The sequence below is a fragment of the Narcine bancroftii genome, unplaced genomic scaffold, assembly GCF_036971445.1.
Source record: "Narcine bancroftii isolate sNarBan1 unplaced genomic scaffold, sNarBan1.hap1 Scaffold_153, whole genome shotgun sequence".
Classification (NCBI taxonomy): Eukaryota; Metazoa; Chordata; class Chondrichthyes; order Torpediniformes; family Narcinidae; genus Narcine; species Narcine bancroftii.
This window is the reverse complement of record NW_027211888.1, coordinates 3,263,087-3,288,629: the sequence shown is the minus strand read 5'-3', so window position 1 is coordinate 3,288,629 and position 25,543 is coordinate 3,263,087.

Sequence of the window (25,543 nt, the reverse complement as noted above, 5' to 3'; positions counted from 1 at the left end):
TCCCCCTGCTCCCTTTGGTTCCCCTCTGTCCTGCAGTGTTCCCCACGGTTACCCACTTATTCCAATCCATTCCCCCTGCTTCCTTTGGTTCCCCTCTGTCCTGCATTTTCCCCCACAGTTCCCCACTTTTCCAATCCGTTCCCCCTGCTCCCTTTAGTTCCCCTCTGTACTGCAGTGCTCTCCACGGTTCCCCGCATTTTCCAATCCGTTCTCCCTGCTCCCTTTGGTTTCCCACTGTTCCTCATTTTTCCACACCGTTCCCCACTTTTTCCAATCTGCTCCCCCTGCTCCTTGGGCTCCCCTCTGTTCTGCAGTTTTCCCCACAGTTCCCACTTTTTCCAAGCTGTTCCCCCTGCTCCCTTTGGTTCACCTCTATTCTGCAGTTTTCCATACAGTTCCCCACATTTTCCAATCCGTTACCCCTGCTCCCTTTTGTTCCCCTCTGTTCTGCAGTGTTCTCCACGGTTCCCGAATTTTTCCAATCTGTTCCTCCTGCTCCCTTTGGGTCCCCACTCTTCTGCATTTTTCCACACTGCTCCACACTTTTTCCAAACTGATCCCCCTGCTCCCTTTGATTCCCCACCGTTCTGCAGTGTTGCCCACTTCTCAACTTCTTTACGATATGCTCGCCGTGCTCCATTTCGTTCCCCTCTGTTCTGCAGTGTTTCCCACGGTTCCCCACTTTTTCCAATCCGTTCCCGCTGCTCCCTTTGGTTCCCCACTGTTTTGTAGTGTTCGCCATGGTTCTGCACTTTTTCCAATCTGTTCCCCATGCTCCGTTTAGTTCCCCTCTATTCTGCAGTGTTCCCCAAGGTTGCACACTTTTTCGAATCTGTTCACCCTGCTCCCTTTGTTTCCCCTCTGTCCTGCAGTGTTCCCCACGTTTCCCCACTTTTTCCAATCAGTTCGCCCTGCTCTCTTTGTTTCCCCTCTGTCCTGCAATGTTCTCCACGGTTCCCCACTTTTTCCAATCCATTCCCCCTGCTCCTTTTGGTTCCCCACTGTTCTGCAGAACTCCCCACGATACCCCACTTTTTTCCAATCTGTACCCCCTGCTCCGTTTGGTTCTCCTTTATTCTGCAGTGTTCCCCACGGTTGCCCACTTTTCCGAGCTGTTCCCCCTGCTCCCTTTGGTTCCCCTCTGTTCTGCAGTGTTCCCCACAGTTCCCCACTTTTTCCAATCCGTTCCCCCTGTGCCCTTTCTTTCCCCTCTGTCCTGCATTGTCCTTCGCGATTCCCCACTTTTTCCAATCCGTTGCACCTGCTCCCTTGGTTCCCCTCTGCTCTTCAGTGTTCCCCATGGTTCCACAATTTTTCCAATGTATACCCCATGCTCCCTTTGTTTCCTCAAGCTTCTGCATTTTTCCACACTGTTCCCCACTTTTTCCAATCTGTTTCCCCCGATCCCTTTGGTTCCCCACTATTCTGCAGTATTCCCCACTTTTCCACTATTTTCGAATTTGTTCGCCGTGATCGCTTTGGTTCCTCTCTGTCTGCATTGTTCTTCACAGTTCCCCACTTTATCCAATCCGTTCCCCCCTGCTCCCTTTGGTTCCCCTCTGTCCTGCAGTGTTGCCCACTTCTCAACTTCTTTACGATATGCTCGCCGTACTCCATTTCGTTCCCCTCAGTTCTGCAGTGTTTCCCACGGTTCCCCGCTTTTTCCAATCCGTTCCCGCTGCTCCCTTTGGTTCCCCACTGTTTTGTAGTGTTCGCCATGGTTCTGCACTTTTTCCAATCTGTTCCCCATGCTCCGTTTAGTTCCCCTCTATTCTGCAGTGTTCCCCAAGGTTGCACACTTTTTCGAATCTGTTCACCCTGCTCCCTTTGTTTCCCCTCTGTCCTGCAGTGTTCCCCACGTTTCCCCACTTTTTCCAATCCGTTCACCCTTCTCCCGTTGTTTCCTCACTCTTCTGCGTTTTCCACACTGTTCCCCACTTTTTCCAATCTGTTTCCCCCGCTCCCTTTGGTTCCCCACGGTTCCCCACTTTTCCGAGTTCTTCCCTCTGCTCACTTTGGGTCCTCTCTGATCTGCAGTATTCCCCATGGTTCTCCACATTTTTTCCAATCTGTTCCCATGCTCCTTTTGGTTCCCCTCCGAGCTGCACTGTCCTCCATTGTTTCCCAATTTTTCCCATCTCTTCCACGTGCTCCTTTGGTTCCCCTCTGTTCTGCAGTGTTCCACACCGTTCCCCACTTTTTCCAATCTGCTCCCCCTGCTCCTTGGGCTCCCCTCTGTTCTGCAGTTTTCCCCACAGTTCCCCCTTTTTCCAAGCTGTTCCCCCTGCTCCCTTTGGTTCACCTCTATTCTGCAGTTTTCCATACAGTTCCCCACATTTTCCAATCCGTTCCCCCTGCTCCCTTTTGTTCCCCTCTGTTCTGCAGTGTTCTCCACGGTTCCCGAATTTTTCCAATCTGTTCCTCCTGCTCCCTTTGGGTCCCCACTCTTCTGCATTTTTCCACACTGCTCCACACTTTTTCCAAACTGATCCCCCTGCTCTCTTTGATTCCCCACCGTTCTGCAGTGTTGCCCACTTCTCAACTTCTTTACGATATGCTCGCCGTGCTCCATTTCGTTCCCCTCTGTTCTGCAGTGTTTCCCACGGTTCCCCACTTTTTCCAATCCGTTCCCGCTGCTCCCTTTGGTTCCCCACTGTTTTGTAGTGTTCGCCATGGTTCTGCACTTTTTCCAATCTGTTCCCCATGCTCCGTTTAGTTCCCCTCTATTCTGCAGTGTTCCCCAAGGTTGCACACTTTTTCGAATCTGTTCACCCTGCTCCCTTTGTTTCCCCTCTGTCCTGCAGTGTTCCCCACGTTTCCCCACTTTTTCCAATCAGTTCGCCCTGCTCTCTTTGTTTCCCCTCTGTCCTGCAATGTTCTACACGGTTCCCCACTTTTTCCAATCCATTCCCCCTGCTCCTTTTGGTTCCCCACTGTTCTGCAGAACTCCCCACGATACCCCACTTTTTTCCAATCTGTACCCCCTGCTCCGTTTGGTTCTCCTTTATTCTGCAGTGTTCCCCACGGTTCCCCACTTTTCCGAGCTGTTCCCCCTGCTCCCTTTGGTTCCCCTCTGTTCTGCAGTGTTCCCCACAGTTCCCCACTTTTTCCAATCCGTTCCCCCTGTGCCCTTTCTTTCCCCTCTGTCCTGCATTGTCCTTCGCGATTCCCCACTTTTTCCAATCCGTTGCACCTGCTCCCTTGGTTCCCCTCTGCTCTTCAGTGTTCCCCATGTTTCCACACTTTTTCCAATCTGTTCGCCGTGCTCTCTTTGGTTCCTCTCTGTTCTACAGTGTTCCCCACAGTTCCCCACTTTTTCCAATCTGTTCCCCCTGCTCCCGTTGGTTCCCCTCTATTCTGCAGTTTTCTATACAGTTCCCCACATTTTCCAATCCGTTACCCCTGCTCCCTTTGGTTCCCCTCTGTTCTGCAGGGTTCTCCACGGTTCCCGACTTTTTCCAATCTGTTCCTCCTGCTCCCTTTGGTTCCCCACTGTTCTGTATTTTTCCACACAGTTCCCCACTTTTTCCAATCCATTCCCCCTGCTCCCTTCGATTCCCCACTGTCCTGCAGTGTTCCCCACTTCTCAACTTTTTTCCGATATGTTCATCCTGCTCCCTTTCGTTCCCCTCTGTTCAGCAGTGTTTCCCACGGTTCCCAACTTTTTCCAATCCGTTCCCTCTGCTCCCTTTCGTTCCCCAATGTTTTGCAGTGTTCGCCACGGTTCCGCACTTTTTCCAATCTATTCTCCATGTTCCCTTTAATTCCCCTATGTTCTGCAGTGTTCCACACAGTTCCCCACTTTTTCCAATCTGTTCCCCCTGCTCCCTTTGTTTCCTCACTCTTCTGCGTTTTCCACACTGTTCCCCACTTTTTCCAATCTGTTTCCCCCGCTCCCTTTGGTTCCCCACGGTTCCCCACTTTTCCGAGTTCTTCCCTCTGCTCACTTTGGGTCCTCTCTGATCTGCAGTATTCCCCATGGTTCTCCACATTTTTTTCCAATCTGTTCCCATGCTCCTTTTGGTTCCCCTCCGAGCTGCACTGTCCTCCATTGTTTCCCAATTTTTCCCATCTCTTCCCCGTGCTCCTTTGGTTCCCCTCTGTTCTGCAGTGTTCCAAACAGTTCCCCACTTTTTCCAATACGTTCACCCTGCTCCCGTTGTTTCTCCACTCTTATGCATTTTTCCACACCGTTCCCCACTTTTTCCAATCTGCTCCCCCTGCTCCTTGGGCTCCCCTCTGTTCTGCAGTTTTCCCCACAGTTCCCACTTTTTCCAAGCTGTTCCCCCTGCTCCCTTTGGTTCACCTCTATTCTGCTGTTTTCCATACAGTTCCCCACATTTTCCAATCCGTTACCCCTGCTCCCTTTTGTTCCCCTCTGTTCTGCAGTGTTCTCCACGGTTCCCGAATTTTTCCAATCTGTTCCTCCTGCTCCCTTTGGGTCCCCACTCTTCTGCATTTTTCCACACTGCTCCACACTTTTTCCAAACTGAACCCCTGCTCCCTTTGATTCCCCACCGTTCTGCAGTGTTGCCCACTTCTCAACTTCTTTACGATATGCTCGCCGTGCTCCATTTCGTTCCCCTCTGTTCTGCAGTGTTTCCCACGGTTCCCCACTTTTTCCAATCCGTTCCCGCTGCTCCCTTTGGTTCCCCACTGTTTTGTAGTGTTCGCCATGGTTCTGCACTTTTTCCAATCTGTTCCCCATGCTCCGTTTAGTTCCCCTCTATTCTGCAGTGTTCCCCAAGGTTGCACACTTTTTCGAATCTGTTCACCCTGCTCCCTTTGTTTCCCCTCTGTCCTGCAATGTTCCCCACGTTTCCCCACTTTTTCCAATCCGTTCACCCTTCTCCCGTTGTTTCCTCACTCTTCTGCGTTTTCCACACTGTTCCCCACTTTTTCCAATCTGTTTCCCCCGCTCCCTTTGGTTCCCCACGGTTCCCCACTTTTCCGAGTTCTTCCCTCTGCTCACTTTGGGTCCTCTCTGATCTGCAGTATTCCCCATGGTTCTCCACATTTTTTCCAATCTGTTCCCATGCTCCTTTTGGTTCCCCTCCGAGCTGCACTGTCCTCCATTGTTTCCCAATTTTTCCCATCTCTTCCCCGTGCTCCTTTGGTTCCCCTCTGTTCTGCAGTGTTCCAAACAGTTCCCCACTTTTTCCAATACGTTCACCCTGCTCCCGTTGTTTCTCCACTCTTATGCATTTTTCCACACCGTTCCCCACTTTTTCCAATCTGCTCCCCCTGCTCCTTGGGCTCCCCTCTGTTCTGCACTTTTCCCCACAGTTCCCACTTTTTCCAAGCTGTTCCCCCTGCTCCCTTTGGTTCACCTCTATTCTGCAGTTTTCCATACAGTTCCCCACATTTTCCAATCCGTTCCCCCTGCTCCCTTTTGTTCCCCTCTGTTCTGCAGTGTTCTCCACGGTTCCCGAATTTTTCCAATCTGTTCCTCCTGCTCCCTTTGGGTCCCCACTCTTCTGCATTTTTCCACACTGCTCCACACTTTTTCCAAACTGATCCCCCTGCTCTCTTTGATTCCCCACCGTTCTGCAGTGTTGCCCACTTCTCAACTTCTTTACGATATGCTCGCCGTGCTCCATTTCGTTCCCCTCTGTTCTGCAGTGTTTCCCACGGTTCCCCACTTTTTCCAATCCGTTCCCGCTGCTCCCTTTGGTTCCCCACTGTTTTGTAGTGTTCGCCATGGTTCTGCACTTTTTCCAATCTGTTCCCCATGCTCCGTTTAGTTCCCCTCTATTCTGCAGTGTTCCCCAAGGTTGCACACTTTTTCGAATCTGTTCACCCTGCTCCCTTTGTTTCCCCTCTGTCCTGCAGTGTTCCCCACGTTTCCCCACTTTTTCCAATCAGTTCGCCCTGCTCTCTTTGTTTCCCCTCTGTCCTGCAATGTTCTCCACGGTTCCCCACTTTTTCCAATCCATTCCCCCTGCTCCTTTTGGTTCCCCACTGTTCTGCAGAACTCCCCACGATACCCCACTTTTTTCCAATCTGTACCCCCTGCTCCGTTTGGTTCTCCTTTATTCTGCAGTGTTCCCCATGGTTCCCCACTTTTTCCAATCCGTTCCTCCTATTCCTTTGGTTCAGCTCTGTTCTGCAGTGTTTCCCACGGTTCCCCACTTTTTCCAATCTGTTCCCCCTGCTCCCTTTGTTTCCCCTCTGTTCTGGAGTGTTCCCCACGCTTCCCCACTTTTTCCAATCCATTTCTCCTGCTCCCTTTGGTTCCAATCTATTGTGCAGTGCTCCTCACGATTCCCCACTTTTTCCAATCTGTTCCGCGTGCTCCCTTTGGTTCCCCACTCTCCTGCATTTTTCCACAGGTTTCCCCACTTTTTACAATCTGTTCCCCCTGCTCCCTTTGTTTCCCCACTCTTCTGCATTTTTCCACACTGTTCTCCACTTTTTCAAATCTGTTTCCCCTGCTCCCTTTGGTTCCCCACTGTTCTGCAGTTTTCCCCAATTCTCCACTTTTTTCTAATCGGTCCCCCCTGCTCCTTTGGCTCCCCTCTGTTCTGCAGTTTTCCCCACGGTTCTCCACATTTTTTCCAATATGTTCCACCTGCTCCCTTTGGTTCTCCTCTGTTCTGCAGTTTTTCCTACGCTTTCCCACTTTTTCCAATCCGTTCCCTCTGCTCCCTTTTGTTCCTCTCTATATGCAGTGTTCCCCACGATTCTACACTTTTTTTCCATTCTGTACCCCCTGCTCCCTATGGCTCCCCTCTGCCCTGCAGTGTTCCCCATGGTTCACCACTTTTTCCAATCCGTTCCCCCTACTTCTTTTGGTTCACCTCTGTTCTGCAGTGTTCCCCACGGTTCTCTTCTTTTTCCAGTCTGTTCCCCCTGCACCCTTTGGTTCCCCTCTGTTCTGGAGTGTTCCCCACGCTTCCCACTTTTTCCAATCCATTTCCCCTGCTCCCTTTGGTTCCACTCTATAGTGCAGTGCTCCCCACGATTGCCCACTTTTTCCAACCTGTATACCATGCTCCCTTTGGTTCCCCTCTGTCCTGCAGTGATCCCCACGGTTCTCCAATTTTTCCAATATTTTCCCCCTGCTCCCTTTTGTTCCCCTCTGTTCTGCATTTTTCAACACGGTTCTCCACTTTTTCCAATCCGTTCACCCTGCTTCCTTTGGTTCCCCTCTGTCCTGCAGTGTTCTCCACGGGCCCCTCTTTTTCGAATCCGTTAACCCTCCTCCCTTTGTTTCCCCTCTGTCCTGCACTGTTCCCCACGATTCCCCACTTTTTCCAATCTCTTCCCCATGCTCCCTTTGGTTCGCCTCTGTTCTGCAGTGTTTCCCACGATTCCACACTTTTTCCAATCCGTTCCCTCTGCTCCCTTTGGTTCCTCTCTATATGCAGAGTTCCCCACGATTCTCCACTTTTTTTCCATTCTGTACCCCCTGCTCCCTATGGCTCCCCTCTGCCCTGCAGTGTTCCCCATGGTTCACTACTTTTTCCAATACGTTCCCCCTACTGCCTTTGGTTCACCTCTGTTCTGCAGTGTTCCCCACTTTACCAATCAATTCCCCCTGCTCCCTTTTGTTCCCCTCTCTTCTGCATTGTTCCCCACGGTTCTCCACTTTTTCCAGTCTGTTCCCCCTGCACCCTTTGGTTCCCCTCTGTTCTGGAGTGTTCCCCACGCTTCCCACTTTTTCCAATCCATTTCCCCTGCTCCCTTTGGTTCCACTCTATTGTGCAGTGCTCCCCACGATTGCTCACTTTTTCCAACCTGTATACCATGCTCCCTTTGGTTCCCCTCTGTCCTGCAGTGATCCCCACGGTTCTCCAATTTTTCCAATATTTTCCCCCTGCTCCCTTTTGTTCCCCTCTGTTCTGCATTTTTCAACACGGTTCTCCACTTTTTCCAATTTGTTCACCCTGCTTCCTTTGTTTCCCCTCTGTCCTGCAGTGTTCTCCACGGGCCCCTCTTTTTCAAATCCGTTAACCCTCCTCCCTTTGGTTCCCCTCTGTTCTGCAATGATCCCCACGGTTCCCCACTTTTTTGAACCCATTCCCCCGGCTCCGTTTGGTTCCCCTCTGTTCTGCATTGTTTCCCACAGTTCTCCACATTTTTTCTAATCTGTTCCCATGCTCCCTATGGTTCACCTCTGTTCTGCAGTTTCCCCATGGTTCTCCACATTTTTTCCAATCTGTTCCCCCTGCTCCCTTTGCTTCGCCTCTGTTCTGCAGTGTTTCCCACGATTCCACACTTTTTCCAACCTCTACCCCCTACTCCCTTTGGTTCCCCTCTGTCCTATAGTGTTCCTCACGGTTCCCCACTTTTTCCAATCCTTTCCACCTGCTCCCTTTCGCTCCCCTCTGTCCTGCATTTTTCCCCACGGTTCCCCACTTTACCAATCAATTCCCCCTGCTCCCTTTCGTTCCCCTCTCTTCTGCATTGTTCCCCACGGTTCCCCACTTTTTCCAATCTGTTCCCCCTGCTCCCATTGGTTCCCCTCTGTTCTGCAGTGTTCTACACAATTCGCCACCATTTCCAATTCGTTTCCCCTGCTCCCTTTGATTACCCACTAATCTGCAATTTTCCACAGGGTTCCCCACTTTTTACAGTCTTTTCCCCCTGCTCCCTTTGATTCCTCTCTATATGCAGTATTCCCCACGATTCTCCACTTTTTTTCCATTCTGTACCCCCTGCTACCTATCGCTCCCCTCTGCCCTGCAGTGTTCCCCATGGTTCCCCACTTTTTTACAATTTGTTTCCCTTACTCCCTTTGGTTCCCCTCTGTTCTGCATTGATCCTCACGGTTTCCCACATTTCCGAGCTGTTCCCCCTGCACCCTTTGGTTCCCCTCTGTTCTGCAGTTTTCCCCAAGTTTCACCACTTTTTCCAACTTTTACTCCCTGCTCCCTTTGGTTCCCTTCTTTCCTGCAGTGTTCCCCATGGTTCCCCACTTTTTCCAATCCGTTCCTCCTATTCCTTTGGTTCAGCTCTGTTCTGCAGTGTTTCCCACGGTTCCCCACTTTTTCCAATCTGTTCCCCCTGCTCCCTTTGGTTCCACTCTGTTCTGGAGTGTTCCCCACGCTTCCCCACTTTTTCCAATCCATTACCCCTGCTCCCTTTGGTTCCAATCTATTGTGCAGTGCTCCTCACGATTCCCCACTTTTTCCAATCTGTTCCGCGTGCTCCCTTTGGTTCCCCTCTGTCCTGCAGTGTTTCCCACGATTCCGCACTTTTTCCATCCGTTCCCCCTGCTCCCTTTGGTTCCACACTCTTCTACATTTTTCCACAGGATTCCCCACTTTTTACAATCTGTTCCCCCTGCTCCCTTTGTTTCCCCACTCTTCTGCATTTTTCCACACTGTTCTCCACTTTTTACAATCTGTTCCCCCTGCTCCCTTTGTTTCCCCACTCTTCTGCATTTTTCCACACTGTTCTCCACTTTTTCAAATCTGTTCCACCTGCTCCCTTTGGTTCTCCTCTGTTCTGCAGTTTTTCCTACGCTTCCCCACTTTTTCCAATCCGTTCCCCCTGCTCCCTTTGGTTCCTCTCTATATGCAGTGTTCCCCACGATTCTCCACTTTTTTTCCATTCTGTACCCCCTGCTCCCTCTGATTCCCCTCTGCCCTGCAGTGTTCCCCATGGTTCCCCACTTTTTCCATTCCATTCCGCCTACTTCCTTTGGTTCACCTCTGTTCTGCAGTGTTCCCCACAGTTCCCCACTTTTTCCAATCTGTTGCCCCTGCTCCCTTTCGTTCCTCTCTGTTCTGGAGTGTTCCCCACGCTTCTCCACTTTTTCCAATCCATTTCCCCTGCTCCCTTTGGCTCCCCTCTGTCCTGCAGTGTTCCCCACTATTCCCCACTTTTTCCAACCTGTACCCCCTGCTCCCTTTGGTTCCTCTCTGTTCTGCTGTTTTCCCCACGGTTCTCCACATTTTTTCCAATCTGTTCCACCTGCTCCCTTTGGTTCCCCTCTGTCCTGCATTTTTCCCCACGGTTCCCCACTTTTTCAAATCCGTTCACCTTGCTCCCTTTCGTTACCCTCTGTCCTGCACTTTTCCCCACGGTTCTCCACACTTTCCAACCTGTATCCCCTGCTCCCTTTGGTTCCCCTCTGTCCTGCAGTGTTCCCCACGGTTATTCACTTGTTCCAACCCGTTCGCCCGGCTCCCTTTGGTTCCCCTCTGTTCTGCATTGTTCCCCACGGTTCCCCACATTTCTGAGCAGTTCCTCCCGCTCCTTTTTGTTCCGCTTTGTTCTGCATTGTTCCCCACGGTTCTCCACATTTTTTGTAATCTGTTCCTATGCTCCCTTTGGTTCATCTCTGCCCTGCAGTGTTCCCCATGGTTCCCCACTTTTTCCAATCCGTTCCTCCTATTCCTTTGGTTCAGCTCTGTTCTGCAGTGTTTCCCACGGTTCCCCACTTTTTCCAATCTGTTCCCCCTGCTCCCTTTGTTTCCTCTCTGTTCTGGAGTGTTCCCCACGCTTCCCCACTTTTTCCAATCCATTTCTCCTGCTCCCTTTGGTTCCAATCTATTGTGCAGTGCTCCTAACGATTCCCCACTTTTTCCAATCTGTTCCCAGTGCTCCCTTTGGTTCCCCTCTGTCCTGCAGTGTTCCCCACGATTCCCCACTTCTTCCAATCCGTTCCCCCTGCTCCTTTTTGTTCCCCTCTGTTCTGCAGTGTTCCCCACAGTTCTCCACCATTTCCAATCCGTTGCCCCTGCTCACTTTGGTTCCCCACTCTTCTGCATTTTTCCACATGGTTCCCCACTTCTTCCAATCCGTTTCCCCTGCTCCCTTTGTTTACCCACTGTTCTGCATTTTTCCACTTCGTTCCCCACTTTTTTCAATCCGTTCCCCCTGCTCCCTTTTTTTCCCCACTGTGCTGCAGTGTTTCCCACGGTTCCCGACGTTTTCCAAACCGTTTCCCCTCCTCCCTTTGTTTCCCCTCTGTCCTGCAGTGTTCTCCACGGTTCCCCTCTTTTTCCAATCTGTTACCCCTGCTCCCTTTCGATCACCTCTATTCTGCAATGATCCCCACGGTTCCCCACGTTTTCCAATCTTTTCCCCGTGCTCCCTTTGGTTCCCCTCTGTCCGGCACTGTTCCCCACGATTCCCCACTTTTTCCAATCTCTTCCCCATGCTCCCTTTGGTTCGCCTCTGTTCTGCAGTGTTTCCCACGATTCCACACTTTTTCCAACCTATACCCCCTGCTCCCTTTGGTTCCCCTCTGTCCTGCTGTGTTCCCCACGGTTCCCCACTTTTTCCAATCCATTCCACCTGCTCCCTTTCATTCCCCTCTGTCCCGCATTTTTCTACACGGTTCCCCACTTTTTCAAATCCGTTCCCCCTGCTCCCTTTCGTTCCCCTCTGTCCTGCATTTTTCCCCACGGTTTCCCACTTTACCAATCAATTCCCCCTGCTCCCTTTGGTTCCCCTCTGTTCTGCATTGTTCTCCACGGTTCCCCACTTTTTCCAATCCGTTCCCACTGCTCCCATTGGTTCCCCCCTGTTCTGCAGTGTTCCCCACAGTTCTCCACCATTTCCAATTTATTTCCCTTGCTCCCTTTGGTTCCCCTCTATTCTGAATTGTTCCCCACTGTTTCCCACATTTCCGAGCTGTTCCCCCTGCACCCTTTGGTTCTCCTCTGTTCTGCAGTGTTCCCCATGGTTCCCCACTTTTTCCAATCCGTTCCCACTGCTCCCATTGGTTCCCCTCTGTTCTGCAGTGTTCCCCACAGTTCTCCACCATTTCCAATTTATTTCCCCTGCACCCTTTGGTTCTCCTCTGTTCTGCAGTGTTCCCCAAGGTTCCCCACTTTTTCCAACTTTTACCCCTTGCTCCCTTTGGTTCCCCTCTTTCCTGCAGTGTTCCCCATGGTTCCCCACTTTTTCCAATCCGTTCCTCCTATTCCTTTGGTTCAGCTCTGTTCTGCAGTGTTTCCCACGGTTCCCCACTTTTTCCAATCTGTTCCCCCTGCTCCCTTTGTTTCCCCTCTGTTCTGGAGTGTTCCCCACGCTTCCCCACTTTTTCCAATCCATTTCTCCTGCTCCCTTTGGTTCCAATCTATTGTGCAGTGCTCCTCATGATTCCCCACTTTTTCCAATTTGTTCCGCGTGCTCCCTTTGGTTCCCCACTCTCCTGCATTTTTCCACAGGTTTCCCCACTTTTTACAATCTGTTCCCCCTTCTCCCTTTGTTTCCCCACTCTTCTGCATTTTTCCACACTGTTCTCCACTTTTTCAAATCTGTTTCCCCTGCTCCCTTTGGTTCCCCACTGATCTGCAGTGTTCCCCATGGTTCACCACTTTTTCCAATCCGTTCCCCCTACTTCCTTTGGTTCACCTCTGTTCTGCAGTGTTCCCCACGGTTCTCTTCTTTTTCCAGTCTGTTCCCCCTGCACCCTTTGGTTCCCCTCTGTTCTGGAGTGTTCCCCACGCTTCCCACTTTTTCCAATCCATTTCCCCTGCTCCCTTTGGTTCCACTCTATTGTGCAGTGCTCCCCACGATTGCTCACTTTTTCCAACCTGTATACCATGCTCCCTTTGGTTCCCCTCTGTCCTGCAGTGATCCCCACGGTTCTCCAATTTTTCCAATATTTTCCCCCTGCTCCCTTTTGTTCCCCTCTGTTCTGCATTTTTCAACACGGTTCTCCACTTTTTCCAATCCGTTCACCCTGCTTCCTTTGGTTCCCCTCTGTCCTGCAGTGTTCTCCACGGGCCCCTCTTTTTCGAATCCGTTAACCCTCCTCCCTTTGTTTCCCCTCTGTCCTGCACTGTTCCCCACGATTCCCCACTTTTTCCAATCTCTTCCCCATGCTCCCTTTGGTTCGCCTCTGTTCTGCAGTGTTTCCCACGATTCCACACTTTTTCCAACCTGTACCCCCTGCTCCCTTTGGTTCCCCTCTGTCCTGCTGTGTTCCCCACGGTTCCCCACTTTTTCCAATCCATTCCACCTGCTCCCTTTCATTCCCCTCTGTCCCGCATTTTTCTACACGGTTCCCCACTTTTTCAAATCCGTTCCCCTTGCTCCCTTTCGTTCCCCTCTGTCCTGCATTTTTACCCACGGTTTCCCACTTTACCAATCAATTCCACCTGCTCCCTTTGGTTCCCCTCTGTTCTGCATTGTTCCCCACGGTTCTCCACTTTTTCCAGTCTGTTCCCCCTGCACCCTTTGGTTCCCCTCTGTTCTGGAGTGTTCCCCACGCTTCCCACTTTTTCCAATCCATTTCCCCTGCTCCCTTTGGTTCCACTCTATTGTGCAGTGCTCCCCACGATTGCTCACTTTTTCCAACCTGTATACCATGCTCCCTTTGGTTCCCCTCTTTCCTGCAGTGTTCCCCATGGTTCCCCACTTTTTCCAAGCCGTTCCTCCTATTCCTTTGGTTCAGCTCTGTTCTGCAGTGTTTCCCACGGTTCCCCACTTTTTCCAATCTGTTCCCCCTGCTCCCTTTGTTTCCCCTCTGTTCTGGAGTGTTCCCCACGCTTCCCCACTTTTCCAATCCATTTCTCCTGCTCCCTTTGGTTCCAATCTATTGTGCAGTGCTCCTCACGATTCCCCACTTTTTCCAATCTGTTCCGCGTGCTCCCTTTGGTTCCCCACTCTTCTGAATTTTTCCACAGGTTTCCCCACTTTTTACAATCTGTTCCCCTTGCTCCCTTTGTTCCCCCACTCTTCTGCATTTTTCCACACTGTTCTCCACTTTTTCAAATCTGTTTCCCCTGCTCCCTTTGGTTCCCCACTGTTCTGCAGTTTTCCCCAATTCTCTACTTTTTTCTAATCTGTTCCCCCTGCTCCTTTGGCTCCCCTCTGTTCTGCTGTTTTCCCCACGGTTCTCCACATTTTTTCCAATATGTTCCACCTGCTCCCTTTGGTTCTCCTCTGTTCTGCAGTTTTTCCTACGCTTTCCCACTTTTTCCAATCCGTTCCCTCTGCTCCCTTTGGTTCCTCTCTATATGCAGAGTTCCCCACGATTCTCCACTTTTTTTCCATTCTGTACCCCCTGCTCCCTATGGCTCCCCTCTGCCCTGCAGTGTTCCCCATGGTTCACCACTTTTTCCAATCCGTTCCCCCTACTTCCTTTGGTTCACCTCTGTTCTGCAGTGTTCCCCACTTTACCAATCAATTCCCCCTGCTCCCTTTCGTTCCCCTCTCTTCTGCATTGTTCCCCACGGTTCTCCACTTTTTCCAGTCTGTTCCCCCTGCACCCTTTGGTTCCCCTCTGTTCTGGAGTGTTCCCCACGCTTCCCACTTTTTCCAATCCATTTCCCCTGCTCCCTTTGGTTCCACTCTATTGTGCAGTGCTCCCCACGATTGCTCACTTTTTCCAACCTGTATACCATGCTCCCTTTGGTTCCCCTCTGTCCTGCAGTGATCCCCACGGTTCTCCAATTTTTCCAATATTTTCCCCCTGCTCCCTTTTGTTCCCCTCTGTTCTGCATTTTTCAACACGGTTCTCCACTTTTTCCAATTTGTTCACCCTGCTTCCTTTGGTTCCCCTCTGTCCTGCAGTGTTCTCCACGGGCCCCTCTTTTTCGAATCAGTTAACCCTCCTCCCTTTGGTTCCCCTCTGTTCTGCAATGATCCCCACGGTTCCCCACTTTTTCGAACCCATTCCCCCGGCTCCGTTTGGTTCCCCTCTGTTCTGCATTGTTTCCCACAGTTCTCCACATTTTTTCTAATCTTTTCCCATGCTCCCTATGGTTCACCTCTGTTCTGCAGTTTCCCCATGGTTCTCCACATTTTTTCCAATCTGTTCCCCCTGCTCCCTTTGCTTCGCCTCTGTTCTGCAGTGTTTCCCACGATTCCACACTTTTTCCAACCTGTACCCACTACTCCCTTTGGTTCCCCTCTGTCCTATAGTGTTCCTCACGGTTCCCCACTTTTTCCAATCCGTTCCACCTGCTCCCTTTCGTTCCCCTCTGTCCTGCTTTTTTCCCCATGTTACCCCACTTTTTCTAATCCGTTCCCCCTGCTCCCTTTCGTTCCCCTCTGTCCTGCATTTTTCCCCACGGTTCCCCACTTTACCAATCAATTCCCCCTGCTCCCTTTCGTTCCCCTCTCTTCTGCATTGTTCCCCACGGTTCCCCACTTTTTCCAATCTGTTCCCCCTGCTCCCATTGGTTCCCCTCTGTTCTGCAGTGTTCTACACAATTCGCCACCATTTCCAATTCGTTTCCCCTGCTCCCTTTGATTACCCACTAATCCGCAATTTTCCACAGGGTTCCCCACTTTTTACAGTCTTTTCCCCCTGCTCCCTTTGATTCCTCTCTATATGCAGTATTCCCCACGATTCTCCACTTTTTTTCCATTCTGTACCCCCTGCTACCTATCGCTCCCCTCTGCCCTGCAGTGTTCCCCATGGTTCCCCACTTTTTTACAATTTGTTTCCCTTACTCCCTTTGGTTCCCCTCTGTTCTGCATTGATCCTCACGGTTTCCCACATTTCCGAGCTGTTCCCCCTGCACCCTTTGGTTCCCCTCTGTTCTGCAGTTTTCCCCAAGTTTCACCACTTTTTCCAACTTTTACTCCCTGCTCCCTTTGGTTCCCTTCTTTCCTGCAGTGTTCCCCATGGTTCCCCACTTTTTCCAATCCGTTCCTCCTATTCCTTTGGTTCAGCACTGTTCTGCAGTGTTTCCCACGGTTCCCCATTTTTTCCAATCTGTTCCCCCTGCTCCCTTTGGTTCCACTCTGTTCTGGAGTGTTCCCCACGCTTCCCCACTTTTTCCAATCCATTACCCCTGCTCCCTTTGGTTCCAATCTATTGTGCAGTGCTCCTCACGATTCCCCACTTTTTCCAATCTGTTCCGCGTGCTCCCTTTGGTTCCCCTCTGTCCTGCAGTGATCCCCACGGTTCTCCAATTTTTCCAATATTTTCCCCCTGCTCCCTTTTGTTCCCCTCTGTTCTGCATTTTTCAACACGGTTCTCCACTTTTTCCAATTTGTTCACCCTGCTTCCTTTGGTTCCCCTCTGTCCTGCAGTGTTCTCCACGGGCCCCTCTTTTTCGAATCAGTTAACCCTCCTCCCTTTGGTTCCCCTCTGTTCTGCAATGATCCCCACGGTTCCCCACTTTTTCGAACCCATTCCCCCGGCTCCGTTTGGTTCCCCTCTGTTCTGCATTGTTTCCCACAGTTCTCCACATTTTTTCTAATCTTTTCCCATGCTCCCTATGGTTCACCTCTGTTCTGCAGTTTCCCCATGGTTCTCCACATTTTTTCCAATCTGTTCCCCCTGCTCCCTTTGCTTCGCCTCTGTTCTGCAGTGTTTCCCACGATTCCACACTTTTTCCAACCTGTACCCACTACTCCCTTTGGTTCCCCTCTGTCCTATAGTGTTCCTCACGGTTCCCCACTTTTTCCAATCCGTTCCACCTGCTCCCTTTCGTTCCCCTCTGTCCTGCTTTTTTCCCCATGTTACCCCACTTTTTCTAATCCGTTCCCCCTGCTCCCTTTCGTTCCCCTCTGTCCTGCATTTTTCCCCACGGTTCCCCACTTTACCAATCAATTCCCCCTGCTCCCTTTCGTTCCCCTCTCTTCTGCATTGTTCCCCACGGTTCCCCACTTTTTCCAATCTGTTCCCCCTGCTCCCATTGGTTCCCCTCTGTTCTGCAGTGTTCTACACAATTCGCCACCATTTCCAATTCGTTTCCCCTGCTCCCTTTGATTACCCACTAATCCGCAATTTTCCACAGGGTTCCCCACTTTTTACAGTCTTTTCCCCCTGCTCCCTTTGATTCCTCTCTATATGCAGTATTCCCCACGATTCTCCACTTTTTTTCCATTCTGTACCCCCTGCTACCTATCGCTCCCCTCTGCCCTGCAGTGTTCCCCATGGTTCCCCACTTTTTTACAATTTGTTTCCCTTACTCCCTTTGGTTCCCCTCTGTTCTGCATTGATCCTCACGGTTTCCCACATTTCCGAGCTGTTCCCCCTGCACCCTTTGGTTCCCCTCTGTTCTGCAGTTTTCCCCAAGTTTCACCACTTTTTCCAACTTTTACTCCCTGCTCCCTTTGGTTCCCTTCTTTCCTGCAGTGTTCCCCATGGTTCCCCACTTTTTCCAATCCGTTCCTCCTATTCCTTTGGTTCAGCACTGTTCTGCAGTGTTTCCCACGGTTCCCCATTTTTTCCAATCTGTTCCCCCTGCTCCCTTTGGTTCCACTCTGTTCTGGAGTGTTCCCCACGCTTCCCCACTTTTTCCAATCCATTACCCCTGCTCCCTTTGGTTCCAATCTATTGTGCAGTGCTCCTCACGATTCCCCACTTTTTCCAATCTGTTCCGCGTGCTCCCTTTGGTTCCCCTCTGTCCTGCACTGTTTCCCACGATTCCGCACTTTTTCCATCCGTTCCCCCTGCTCCCTTTGGTTCCACACTCTTCTACATTTTTCCACAGCGTTCCCCACTTTTTACAATCTGTTCCCCCTGCTCCCTTTGTTTCCCCACTCTTCTGCATTTTTCCACACTGTTCTCCACTTTTTACAATCTGTTCCCCCTGCTACCTTTGTTTCCCCACTCTTCTGCATTTTTCCACACTGTTCTCCACTTTTTCAAATCTGTTCCACCTGCTCCCTTTGGTTCTCCTCTGTTCTGCAGTTTTTCCTACGCTTCCCCACTTTTTCCAATCCGTTCCCCCTGCTCCCTTTGGTTCCTCTCTATATGCAGTGTTCCCCACGATTCTCCACTTTTTTTACATTCTGTACCCCCTGCTCCCTCTGATTCCCCTCTGCCCTGCAGTGTTCCCCATGGTTCCCCACTTTTTCCATTCCATTCCGCCTACTTCCTTTGGTTCACCTCTGTTCTGCAGTGTTCCCCACAGTTCCCCACTTTTTCCAATCTGTTGCCCCTGCTCCCTTTCGTTCCTCTCTGTTCTGGAGTGTTCCCCACGCTTCTCCACTTTTTCCAATCCATTTCCCCTGCTCCCTTTGGCTCCCCTCTGTCCTGCAGTGTTCCCCACTATTCCCCACTTTTTCCAACCTGTACCCCCTGCACACTTTGGTTCCCCTCTGTTCTTCAGTTTCCCCACGGTTCTCCACATTTTTTCCAATCTGTTCCCCCTGCTCCCTTTGGTTCCTCTCTGTTCTGCTGTTTTCCCCACGGTTCTCCACATTTGTTCCAATCTGTTCCACCTGCTCCCTTTGGTTCCCCTCTGTCCTGCATTTTTCCCCACGGTTCCCCACTTTTTCAAATCCGTTCACCTTGCTCCCTTTCGTTACCCTCTGTCCTGCACTTTTCCCCACGGTTCTCCACACTTTCCAACCTGTATCCCCTGCTCCCTTTGGTTCCCCTCTGTCCTGCAGTGTTCCCCACGGTTATTCACTTGTTCCAACCCGTTCGCCCGGCTCCCTTTGGTTCCCCTCTGTTCTGCATTGTTCCCCACGGTTCCCCACATTTCTGAGCAGTTCCTCCCGCTCCCTTTTGTTCCGCTTTGTTCTGCATTGTTCCCCACGGTTCACCACATTTTTTGTAATCGTTTCCTATGCTCCCTTTGGTTCATCTCTGTTCTGCAGTTTCCCTATGGCTCTCCACATTTTTTCCAATCTGTTCCCCCTGCTCCCTTTGGTTCCCCTCTGTTCTGCAGAGTTTCCCACGATTCCACACCTTTTGCAACCTGTACCCCCTGCTCCCTTTGGTTCCCCTCTGTCCTGCAGTGTTCCCCACTGTTCCCCACTTTTTCCAATCCGTTCTACCTGCTCCCTTTCGTTCTCCTCTGTCCTGCATTTTTCATCACGGTTCCCCACTTTTTCAGATCCGTTCCCCCTGCTCCCTTTCGTTCCCCTCTGTCCTGCATTTTTCCCCACGGTTCCCCACTTCACCAATCCATTCACCCTGCTACCTTTGGATCCCCACTGTTCTGCATTTTTCCACACGGTTCCACACTTCTTCCAATCCATTTCCCCTGCTCCCTTTGTTTACCCACTGTTCTACATTTTTCCACTCTGTTCCCCACTTTTTTCAATCCTTTGCCCCTGCTCCCTTTGGTTCCCCACTGTTCTGCAGTGTTCCCCATGGTTCCCCACTTTTTCCAATCCATTTCCCCTGCTCCCTTTTGTTCCCCTCTGTTCTGCAGTGTTCCCCACAGTTCCCCACTTTTTCCAATCCGTACCCCCTGCTCCCTTTTGTTCCACTCTGTTCTGCAGTTTTCCCCACAGTACCCCACTTTTTGCAATCCGCTCCCCCTGCCTCCTTTGATTCCTCTCTGTTCTGCAGTGTTTCCCAAGGTTCCCCACTTTTTCCAACTTTTACCCCCTGCTCCCTTTGGTTCCCCTCTGTTCTGCAGTGTTCCCCACAGTTCTCCACCATTTCCAATCCGTTCCCCCTGCTCACTTTGGTTCCCCACTCTTCTGCATTTTTCCACATGGTTCCCCACTTCTTCCAATCCGTTTCCCCTGCTCCCTTTGTTTACCCACTGTTCTGCATTTTTCCACTTCGTTCCCCACTTTTTTCAATCCGTTCCCCCTGCTCCCTTTTTTTCCCCACTGTGCTGCAGTGTTTCCCACGGTTCCCGACGTTTTCCAAACCGTTTCCCCTCCTCCCTTTGTTTCCCCTCTGTCCTGCAGTGTTCTCCACGGTTCCCCTCTTTTTCCAATCTGTTACCCCTGCTCCCTTTCGATCACCTCTATTCTGCAATGATCCCCACGGTTCCCCACGTTTTCCAATCTTTTCCCCGTGCTCCCTTTGGTTCCCCTCTGTCCGGCACTGTTCCCCACGATTCCCCACTTTTTCCAATCTCTTCCCCATGCTCCCTTTGGTTCGCCTCTGTTCTGCAGTGTTTCCCACGATTCCACACTTTTTCCAACCTATACCCCCTGCTCCCTTTGGTTCCCCTCTGTCCTGCTGTGTTCCCCACGGTTCCCCACTTTTTCCAATCCATTCCACCTGCTCCCTTTCATTCCCCTCTGTCCCGCATTTTTCTACACGTTTCCCCACTTTTTCAAATCCGTTCCCCCTGCTCCCTTTCGTTCCCCTCTGTCCTGCATTTTTCCCCACGGTTTCCCACTTTACCAATCAATTCCCCCTGCTCCCTTTGGTTCCCCTCTGTTCTGCATTGTTCCCCACGGTTCCCCACTTTTTCCAATCCGTTCCCACTGCTCCCATTGGTTCCCCTCTGTTCTGCAGTGTTCCCCACAGTTCTCCACCATTTCCAATTTATTTCCCTTGCTCCCTTTGGTTCCCCTCTATTCTGAATTGTTCCCCACTGTTTCCCACATTTCCGAGCTGTTCCCCCTGCACCCTTTGTTTCTCCTCTGTTCTGCAGTGTTCCCCAAGTTTCCCCACTTTTTCCAACTTTTACCCCTTGCTCCTTTTGGTTCCCCTCTTTCCTGCAGTGTTCCCCATGGTTCCCCACTTTTTCCAATCCGTTCCCACTGCTCCCATTGGTTCCCCTCTGTTCTGCAGTGTTCCCCACAGTTCTCCACCATTTCCAATTTATTTCCCCTGCACCCTTTGGTTCTCCTCTGTTCTGCAGTGTTCCCCAAGGTTCCCCACTTTTTCCAACTTTTACCCCTTGCTCCCTTTGGTTCCCCTCTTTCCTGCAGTGTTCCCCATGGTTCCCCACTTTTTCCAATCCGTTCCTCCTATTCCTTTGGTTCAGCTCTGTTCTGCAGTGTTTCCCACGGTTCCCCACTTTTTCCAATCTGTTCCCCCTGCTCCCTTTGTTTCCCCTCTGTTCTGGAGTGTTCCCCACGCTTCCCCACTTTTTCCAATCCATTTCTCCTGCTCCCTTTGGTTCCAATCTATTGTGCAGTGCTCCTCACGATTCCCCACTTTTTCCAATCTGTTCCGCGTGCTCCCTTTGGTTCCCCACTCTCCTGCATTTTTCCACAGGTTTCCCCACTTTTTACAATCTGTTCCCCCTGCTCCCTTTGTTTCCCCACTCTTCTGCATTTTTCCACACTGTTCTCCACTTTTTCAAATCTGTTTCCCCTGCTCCCTTTGGTTCCCCACTGTTCTGCAGTTTTCCCCAATTCTCCACTTTTTTCTAATCGGTCCCCCCTGCTCCTTTGGCTCCCCTCTGTTCTGCTGTTTTCCCCACGGTTCTCCACATTTTTTCCAATATGTTCCACCTGCTCCCTTTGGTTCTCCTCTGTTCTGCAGTTTTTCCTACGCTTTCCCACTTTTTCCAATCCGTTCCCTCTGCTCCCTTTTGTTCCTCTCTATATGCAGTGTTCCCCACGATTCTACACTTTTTTTCCATTCTGTACCCCCTGCTCCCTATGGCTCCCCTCTGCCCTGCAGTGTTCCCCATGGTTCACCACTTTTTCCAATCCGTTCCCCCTACTTCTTTTGGTTCACCTCTGTTCTGCAGTGTTCCCCACGGTTCTCTTCTTTTTCCAGTCTGTTCCCCCTGCACCCTTTGGTTCCCCTCTGTTCTGGAGTGTTCCCCACGCTTCCCACTTTTTCCAATCCATTTCCCCTGCTCCCTTTGGTTCCACTCTATTGTGCAGTGCTCCCCACGATTGCCCACTTTTTCCAACCTGTATACCATGCTCCCTTTGGTTCCCCTCTGTCCTGCAGTGATCCCCACGGTTCTCCAATTTTTCCAATATTTTCCCCCTGCTCCCTTTTGTTCCCCTCTGTTCTGCATTTTTCAACACGGTTCTCCACTTTTTCCAATCCGTTCACCCTGCTTCCTTTGGTTCCCCTCTGTCCTGCAGTGTTCTCCACGGGCCCCTCTTTTTCGAATCCGTTAACCCTCCTCCCTTTGTTTCCCCTCTGTCCTGCACTGTTCCCCACGATTCCCCACTTTTTCCAATCTCTTCCCCATGCTCCCTTTGGTTCGCCTCTGTTCTGCAGTGTTTCCCACGATTCCACACTTTTTCCAATCCGTTCCCTCTGCTCCCTTTGGTTCCTCTCTATATGCAGAGTTCCCCACGATTCTCCACTTTTTTTCCATTCTGTACCCCCTGCTCCCTATGGCTCCCCTCTGCCCTGCAGTGTTCCCCATGGTTCACTACTTTTTCCAATACGTTCCCCCTACTTCCTTTGGTTCACCTCTGTTCTGCAGTGTTTCCCACTTTACCAATCAATTCCCCCTGCTCCCTTTTGTTCCCCTCTCTTCTGCATTGTTCCCCACGGTTCTCCACTTTTTCCAGTCTGTTCCCCCTGCACCCTTTGGTTCCCCTCTGTTCTGGAGTGTTCCCCACGCTTCCCACTTTTTCCAATCCATTTCCCCTGCTCCCTTTGGTTCCACTCTATTGTGCAGTGCTCCCCACGATTGCTCACTTTTTCCAACCTGTATACCATGCTCCCTTTGGTTCCCCTCTGTCCTGCAGTGATCCCCACGGTTCTCCAATTTTTCCAATATTTTCCCCCTGCTCCCTTTTGTTCCCCTCTGTTCTGCATTTTTCAACACGGTTCTCCACTTTTTCCAATTTGTTCACCCTGCTTCCTTTGTTTCCCCTCTGTCCTGCAGTGTTCTCCACGGGCCCCTCTTTTTCGAATCCGTTAACCCTCCTCCCTTTGGTTCCCCTCTGTTCTGCAATGATCCCCACGGTTCCCCACTTTTTTGAACCCATTCCCCCGGCTCCGTTTGGTTCCCCTCTGTTCTGCATTGTTTCCCACAGTTCTCCACATTTTTTCTAATCTGTTCCCATGCTCCCTATGGTTCACCTCTGTTCTGCAGTTTCCCCATGGTTCTCCACATTTTTTCCAATCTGTTCCCCCTGCTCCCTTTGCTTCGCCTCTGTTCTGCAGTGTTTCCCACGATTCCACACTTTTTCCAACCTCTACCCCCTACTCCCTTTGGTTCCCCTCTGTCCTATAGTGTTCCTCACGGTTCCCCACTTTTTCCAATCCTTTCCACCTGCTCCCTTTCGCTCCCCTCTGTCCTGCATTTTTCCCCACGGTTCCCCACTTTACCAATCAATTCCCCCTGCTCCCTTTCATTCCCCTCTCTTCTGCATTGTTCCCCACGGTTCCCCACTTTTTCCAATCTGTTCCCCCTGCTCCCATTGGTTCCCCTCTGTTCTGCAGTGTTCTACACAATTCGCCACCATTTCCAATTCGTTTCCCCTGCTCCCTTTGATTACCCACTAATCTGCAATTTTCCACAGGGTTCCCCACTTTTTACAGTCTTTTCCCCCTGCTCCCTTTGATTCCTCTCTATATGCAGTATTCCCCACGATTCTCCACTTTTTTTCCATTCTGTACCCCCTGCTACCTATCGCTCCCCTCTGCCCTGCAGTGTTCCCCATGGTTCCCCACTTTTTTACAATTTGTTTCCCTTACTCCCTTTGGTTCCCCTCTGTTCTGCATTGATCCTCACGGTTTCCCACATTTCCGAGCTGTTCCCCCTGCACCCTTTGGTTCCCCTCTGTTCTGCAGTTTTCCCCAAGTTTCACCACTTTTTCCAACTTTTACTCCCTGCTCCCTTTGGTTCCCTTCTTTCCTGCAGTGTTCCCCATGGTTCCCCACTTTTTCCAATCCGTTCCTCCTATTCCTTTGGTTCAGCTCTGTTCTGCAGTGTTTCCCACGGTTCCCCACTTTTTCCAATCTGTTCCCCCTGCTCCCTTTGGTTCCACTCTGTTCTGGAGTGTTCCCCACGCTTCCCCACTTTTTCCAATCCATTACCCCTGCTCCCTTTGGTTCCAATCTATTGTGCAGTGCTCCTCACGATTCCCCACTTTTTCCAATCTGTTCCGCGTGCTCCCTTTGGTTCCCCTCTGTCCTGCAGTGTTTCCCACGATTCCGCACTTTTTCCATCCGTTCCCCCTGCTCCCTTTGGTTCCACACTCTTCTACATTTTTCCACAGGGTTCCCCACTTTTTACAATCTGTTCCCCCTGCTCCCTTTGTTTCCCCACTCTTCTGCATTTTTCCACACTGTTCTCCACTTTTTACAATCTGTTCCCCCTGCTCCCTTTGTTTCCCCACTCTTCTGCATTTTTCCACACTGTTCTCCACTTTTTCAAATCTGTTCCACCTGCTCCCTTTGGTTCTCCTCTGTTCTGCAGTTTTTCCTACGCTTCCCCACTTTTTCCAATCCGTTCCCCCTGCTCCCTTTGGTTCCTCTCTATATGCAGTGTTCCCCACGATTCTCCACTTTTTTTCCATTCTGTACCCCCTGCTCCCTCTGATTCCCCTCTGCCCTGCAGTGTTCCCCATGGTTCCCCACTTTTTCCATTCCATTCCGCCTACTTCCTTTGGTTCACCTCTGTTCTGCAGTGTTCCCCACAGTTCCCCACTTTTTCCAATCTGTTGCCCCTGCTCCCTTTCGTTCCTCTCTGTTCTGGAGTGTTCCCCACGCTTCTCCACTTTTTCCAATCCATTTCCCCTGCTCCCTTTGGCTCCCCTCTGTCCTGCAGTGTTCCCCACTATTCCCCACTTTTTCCAACCTGTACCCCCTGCTCCCTTTGGTTCCTCTCTGTTCTGCTGTTTTCCCCACGGTTCTCCACATTTTTTCCAATCTGTTCCACCTGCTCCCTTTGGTTCCCCTCTGTCCTGCATTTTTCCCCACGGTTCCCCACTTTTTCAAATCCGTTCACCTTGCTCCCTTTCGTTACCCTCTGTCCTGCACTTTTCCCCACGGTTCTCCACACTTTCCAACCTGTATCCCCTGCTCCCTTTGGTTCCCCTCTGTCCTGCAGTGTTCCCCACGGTTATTCACTTGTTCCAACCCGTTCGCCCGGCTCCCTTTGGTTCCCCTCTGTTCTGCATTGTTCCTCACGGTTCCCCACATTTCTGAGCAGTTCCTCCCGCTCCTTTTTGTTCCGCTTTGTTCTGCATTGTTCCCCACGGTTCTCCACATTTTTTGTAATCTGTTCCTATGCTCCCTTTGGTTCATCTCTGTTCTGCAGTTTCCCCATGGCTCTCCACATTTTTCCCAATCTGTTCCCCCTGCTCCCTTTGGTTCCCCTCTGTTGTGCAGAGTTTCCCACGATTCCACACCTTTTGCAACCTGTACCCCCTGCTCCCTTTGGTTCCCCTCTGTCCTGCAGTGTTCCCCACTGTTCCCCACTTTTTCCAATCCGTTCTACCTGCTCCCTTTCGTTCTCCTCTGTCCTGCATTTTTCATCACGGTTCCCCACTTTTTCAGATCCGTTCCCCCTGCTCCCTTTCGTTCCCCTCTGTCCTGCATTTTTCCCCACGGTTCCCCACTTCACCAATCCATTCACCCTGCTCCCTTTGGATCCCCTCTGTTCTGCATTTTTCCACACGGTTCCACACTTCTTCCAATCCATTTCCCCTGCTCCCTTTGTTTACCCACTGTTCTACATTTTTCCACTCTGTTCCCCACTTTTTTCAATCCTTTGCCCCTGCTCCCTTTGGTTCCCCACTGTTCTGCAGTGTTCCCCATGGTTCCCCACTTTTTCCAATCCATTTCCCCTGCTCCCTTTTGTTCCCCTCTGTTCTGCAGTGTTCCCCACAGTTCCCCACTTTTTCCAATCCGTACCCCCTGCTCCCTTTTGTTCCACTCTGTTCTGCAGTTTTCCCCACAGTACCCCACTTTTTGCAATCCGCTCCCCCTGCCTCCTTTGATTCCTCTCTGTTCTGCAGTGTTTCCCAAGGTTCCCCACTTTTTCCAACTTTTACCCCCTGCTCCCTTTGGTTCCCCTCTGTCCTGCAGTGTTCCCCATGG